Source organism: Saccopteryx leptura, chromosome 8, assembly GCF_036850995.1.
Source record: "Saccopteryx leptura isolate mSacLep1 chromosome 8, mSacLep1_pri_phased_curated, whole genome shotgun sequence".
NCBI classification, from domain to species: domain Eukaryota; kingdom Metazoa; phylum Chordata; class Mammalia; order Chiroptera; family Emballonuridae; genus Saccopteryx; species Saccopteryx leptura.
Window position 1 is genome coordinate 48,494,910 of NC_089510.1, and position 6,264 is coordinate 48,501,173.

Genomic DNA, 6,264 nt, shown 5'->3' on the forward strand with positions numbered 1-6,264 from the left:
GTTTAAAGTTGGTTTTGTTATGTTTTTCTTGGAGCTTTTACTTGTGGCTTTGTTGTTGTTGTTTTTTTATTCTTTGTATCTGATTGGAGAACCCCCTTTAGTATTTCCTGGAGTGGGGGTTTTCTGGTGATAAATTCTCTCATCTTTTCTGTATCTGTGAATGTTTTTATTTCTCCTTCATATTTGAAGGATAGCTTTGATGGGTATAGTATTCGTGGCTGAAAGTTCCTCTCTTTCAAGACTTTAAATATTGGGGTCCACTCTCTTCTAGCTTGTAGAGTTTCTGTTGAGAAATCTGATGATAATCTAATGGGCCTTCCTTTATATGTTGTATTCTTCTTTTCCCTGGCTGCCTTGAGAATTTTTTCTTTGCAGTTGGTTTGTGCCAATTTTATTATGATGTGCCTTGAAGTAGGTTTGTTGGGGTTAAGAAAACTTGGAGTTCTGTTTGCTTCTAGAATTTGAGGTTTTAGTTCTTTCCACAGGCTTGGGAAGTTCTCATCTATTATTTGTTTGAGTATGTTCTCCATTCCATTTTCTCTCTCTTCTCCCTCTGAAATACCTATTATTCTTATGTTATTCTTTTTGATGGAGTCAGATAATTCCTGTAGGGCTATCTCATTTTTTTTAATTTTTAAATCTCTTTCTTCTTCTCTTTGTTGAGCCTCAAGTTGCTTGTCTTCTATTTCGCTAATCCTCTCTTCTATCTGGCCTGTTCTATTAGCTAAGCTTGTTACCTCATTTTTCAGCTCATGAATTGAGTTTTTCATCTCTGATTGATTTGTTTTTATAGTTTCAATTTCCTTGGAGATATACTCTTTGTGTTCATCGAGTTGTTTTCTGAGCTCCCTAAATTGCCTTTCTGTGTTTTCTTGTATATCTCTGAGTATTTTTAGGATTTCTATTTTAAATTCTCTGTCGTTTAACTCCAAGGTTTCCAATATCTTAAATTTTTTCTCCATAGATTTTTCCTCATCTCTCTGTGTTACCTCTCTTTCTTTTGTATCCATGATAATCGATTTTCTCTTCTTTAATGGCATCTGAGGGTGGTTTTCTTGATAGTATTAATGAGATTTTATAAGGAATAAAAGGATAAAAAAATAAAAATAAAAATAAAAAATTGCGTGTTTTTTTTTAAATTAATCATTAAATAAAGAAAAATAAAATAAGATAAAAATTTGAGGGAAAAAAAAGGAATAATTCTTTCCCCTCCTTTTTTCCTCTCCTCTCCTCTCCCCTCTTTTTTGAGAAAATCTTGTGATGAACTGTGAATTATATTGTACTAGATAGAACAAACAATACTTGTGGCGGAGGGCCTGAACTGGGGAGAAGTAATATAGGGGTAAAGGAAAAAGACAAAAAAGAAAAAATAAAAAATAAAAGAAAAAAATATTTATATATAAAAAAGGGGGGGAGCAGTATAGACCCACAAAAAGCAAATTAGGAAAAAATTTGGGTCAAGAATAAAATGATTTGCTTTTAGGTGTTGGCTGACTCAGAGTTATGATGAGAGGAATAAGAGGGAAACAGGAAAAAGGGGTGGAAAATTAAAAAATTACTATTGTATTTAGTGGAACAAGAACTAGATAAAATGGAGAGCCAGGGATGGGAGCACTGCTAATGTGTTAAAAAGGTGAAGTAAAAACCATCCAAAATGCCACAAACTTAAGTTTGAGTCCCAGATAAGATAATTTGTTCGTTATTGAGGTTTGAATGAGAGAAGACGTAAAGGAGAGAGGAAGAGGCTAATATAGAGGGAGAAAAGAGAGAGAGAGAGAGAGAGAGAGAGAGAGAGAGAAAAGATGGAACCACTTAAAGAAGAAAAAAGAAAAAGGAGGAGAGAGAAAGAGAGAGTTAGGGGTTTTGGATTGCAACCCTCATAGAGAGAAAGGAGGAGGAAAGAAAAGATAATGGGAGATGTAACACTTATGGGTAGTGTAGTTCAAAGAGAGGCGAGAGTAAGACTGAAAGAGAATTAAATGACCAAATTGGAATAAAAAAAAGAAATCAAGTATAAAGAAAAGAGACACAGACGAACAAATATAATAAAATGGGATAGGTTATAAAGTCTGCAGATTATTCTTGATTTTGAGAGGTTGTCGTCTTGCTTTTTCTTTTCTGTCTTTCTGGTCGGTGACTTTGTACCCCGGGTTCTGCCCCTGTGGCACGCTCTGGAAGAGGTTTGCAGTTGATAATTCTCTATGGTGATGTCATGTATTGGGCTTCAGTCTCGTTGGCAGTCGAGGCTTATTAGTGTTTATAGGCTCCAACAGTGAGAGGATCTCTCACTGTGAGAGTGTTCCTGGAGCCTCTCTTCTAGTCTTTTCCTTCCACAATTAGAAGCCTGGTAATCCAGCTATGGGGTTGCTGCTGCCTCTGCCCGGATAGTAAGAGTCTCAAAGAGCGGGCAACTCCCCACTCTATTCCCACTCAGCACAGGGCTCTGAGTAAGGCTCAGTCAGTCAGAGCTGCTAGCATAATCAGGCGTGGCTTCCTCCCACTCAAAGATCTCTGGTTCTGCCCCTCTGTGGGATAACTCGAGTGCCCACTCCTGAGGTGTTCGGTGGAATCTCTTGCCCACTCTCCGTGCGCACCCACCAGGATGTCAGACCAGACAGGTCACATTTCGAGTGAAATCCCTACCCACACGGAGAAGATCGAGCTTTGGAATTGGCTTTCGCTCTATCCCCGTGCGGCTTTCCCAAGGGGCTAGGGCTGCCTGAGATTCCGTTCCTGGCCCGCTCACAGACCTCTGATTCTGCTCCTCTGAGGGAAAACACGGGCGCCCACCCCTGAGGAGTTCGGAGGAATCTCCTGCACACTCTCCGTGCGTGGGCGCTGACCAGATTCTGAGTCTCAGGCGGGACGTCTCTCACTCCGAGAAAGCCCTTCTCCCACACAGAAAAGTTAATGGGTTGGAATTGGCTTTCGCTCTGTGCTCTGTCCCCGTGCGGCTTTCCCAAGGCGGCTTTCCCAAGGTGCTGGGGCTTCCGCTCCTGGCCCGCTTACTGGCCTCTGACTCTGCTCCTCTGAGGGAAAACACGGGCGCCCACCCCTGAGGAGTTCGGAGGAATCTCCTGCACACTCTCCGTGCGTGGGCGCTGACCCGATTCTGAGTCTCAGGCGGGACGCCTCTCGCTCCGAGAAAGCCCTCCTCCCACACAGAAAAGTTTCGCCTTTGGAGTTGGCTCCAGCTCCCTCCCCGGGCCCGGTCCCCTCAGGGCGCTGGGGCTCCTAGGAGATGCTGCTTTTTGCCCTCACAGAGGCCTCTGATTCTGCTTCTCTGTGGGTTAGCACGGGCTGCACCCACCCCTGAAGTGTTCGTGGGAATCTCTTGCCCACTAACCCCGCGCGCGCCAGCCAGGAGATGTGGAAAATGGCTGTCCCACTTGTCTTTCTTTGTCTGGGTTTGGCGCGCGTGTTAGCTTGAATTGCCCAGGTTTTTCCACGGCTTGGATCTCCATGCCACAGCCTGGTTTGGCTGTTTGTACCGCGGTCTGGACCTATTCACTCCCTATGCCCGCCTTAGTTTCTATATTCTCAGTTCTCAGTGAAAGCCATCCTGTTTGGATTAGAGAGGAAGGTGGAGCATTTCTTACTCCTTATTTCCCCCGGGGCTTGACCATATATTTAGCCAATCTTTCGCTCGATCCTACCTTCGGGTGTGTTGTGAAGCATCTGAAGACTCCAAGGATAGGTTTTTCTGTTTCTGGTTGAAGAACTTGTTGAGTTTATGGGGAGATTTTCGGTATCGCTTCCTACCGCGCCATCACTGTGACGTCATCTATCAATAAATTAAACATTTTCCTCCTACCTTTTATGTATGTAATTCCCAATCTTTGTTTTTACAGATGACATCGCAAAAAATATCTTCTCGTTGACTTTTTTCTCATATTTGCAAGTATATCTGTGGTCTAATTATAAATTATAATTTATTTAATCCTCTATTTTGTTGGGCATTATCTATTATAGAATCCTTAAATCAAAAATATTAAATTAGAATGTTTTTATTTCTGTTCCATTTTCCTCCTTGTGCCAACACGTAATTATCATGCATTGAAAAATCTTTCTTAGTATTTATCTTTAAATTTTTAAACATATATATTTATACTTCTATTACTTTGTTTAGCTTTAGGCTTCCAATTATAAAAGGTGCTTACACAACTTCCCATTTTCCCTCCTGCTTTTTCATCTTTTGTTCTATCACTTTAACCTTGCCCAAGTTCATAAAATACTCTAATCACAACCCCTTTTTTATTTCCATCTCACTTCTACATTTAATCATACTGGCCTCACTGCCACCTCTTTGTCATAGTTTTTCATTTTTTGGTTGTTGAATTTTTCCCTTTAGAATCTTCATGAAAGTCATCTTCTCTAACAGGGGTCAGGAACCTATGGCTTGCGAGCCAGATGTGGCTCTTTTGATGGCTGCATCTGGCTCGCAGACAGATCTTTAACAAAAATAATAATAACATTAAAAATATAAAACATTCTCATGTATTACAATCCATTCATTTCCTACTGCTCATGTCCATGGTTGTGGGTGGCTGGAGCCAATCACAGCTGTCCTCCGGGACAACACCAAATTTTTATTGGATAATGCATAATGTACAGGGGTCGTTGTATGGCTCTCATGGAATTACATTTTAAAATATTTGGCATTCATGGCTCTCTCAGCCAAAAAGGTTCCCGACCCCTGTTCTATAAAGACAAAGTGAAATTATATTCTCTGGGTTTTTGAATGTTCAAAGATTTTTGTTGTTTTTATATTAGAATAATGATTTGGCTGGGAATATAGTTCTTGAGTCTATATTATCTTTCCTTCAGAAATTCTAAGTATTGTTCCACTGTTTCCTGGTATTGATTGTTGTTGTGAAGTCTGATTCAGCCTGGGGTGATTTTCCTTTGTATGAAATTTTGATTCTAGAAAAATAAATTATTGAATAATACAGTGTGTCCATAAAGTCATGGTGCACTTTTGACCGGTCACAGGAAAGCAACAAAAGACGATAGAAATGTGAAATCTGCACCAAATAAAAGAAAAACCCTCCCGGTTTCTGTAGGATGAGTGGCAGCATGTGTGCATGCGCAGATGATGACGTAATACCGTGTATACAGTGGAGCAGCCCACGGCCATGCCAGTCGAGATGTGGACGGTACAGAGGAAAGTTCAGTGTGTTCTGTGACTCACTAAATTCGAATCCGTGACCAAAGTGCAACGTGAATATTGGCACTCTTATAACGAAGCACCACCACATGGGAATAACATTACTCGGTGGGATAAGCAGTTGAAGAAAACTGGCAGTTTGCTGGAGAAACCCCGTTCTGGTAGGCCATCAGTCAGTGACGAGTCTGTAGAGGCTATACAGGATAGCTACCTAAGGAGCCCTAAAAAATCTGTGTGTGAGCCCACATCGAACTGCATTGAGTAGTATGAAACTGGGAGAGTTTTCCTTTTATTTGGTGCAGATTTCACATTTCTATTGTCTTTTGTTGCTTTCCTGTGACCGGTCAAAAGTGCACCATGACTTTACGGACACACTGTATATTTAAACGTTGATCTATTTCATTCAATCTAAACCCTTCAGTGTATGCTGGTTCTCCTTTACCTTTCCTATCAATTATTTTGTCCCGCCTTTCTTTACTTTGTGTGTGTGTGTGTGTGTGTGTGTGTGTGTGTGGATTCTGTCTCATTTTTCCTTGCTTCTCTAAATTTTATCTATTTTCCATGTCTCCAAAGTATTTTCAGTTCTATCTACTCTCCTTGAGGTTACTTCCTATGAGACCTTCACTTCTATAATAATTTCCAATTCCTTCTGAGTTTCTTTGTTAGTTCCTTCTGTGATCTCAATATATCCACCCTGAGTTCTTGGAGCTCTTTGTTTTGAGTTCTTATTTCTAGTAACAAACTATAGAAATGATCCCTGAAAGTATAGTCTAGACGAGTTCTTATTTCTAAATAAAGTTCATGACTGAAGTTTGTTGTTTTGTTTTATCTTTCAATTCATGGCAATATGTTTGGTCAACATTTTTATCTCATCCGTTGTAATTTTTTGGCATATTATATGGATCTGTATTGATTCCTTTTTGAGTAGTGCTCATATGTGAATGTGGTGAGTTCTTCCCGTGGTCATTATTGGTAGGATGTTTATAAGATAAAAAAGCCAAGGCCATGTTCCAGATTAGCAGAAATTCTTCCTGGTTCACGGTGATGTTTCCTTAAAACACAGGGTTATGTGTGCAGGTTGTTTTTGCCTTTACAGT

General features: G+C 40.4%; 1 pseudogene; it reads right to left on the reverse strand.

The window, feature by feature from the left end:
• Positions 1-5,846: 5,846 nt before the first annotated feature.
• Positions 5,847-5,940, reverse strand: LOC136380180 (small nucleolar RNA U3; annotated as a pseudogene).
• Between the last annotated feature and the right edge of the window lie 324 nt (positions 5,941-6,264).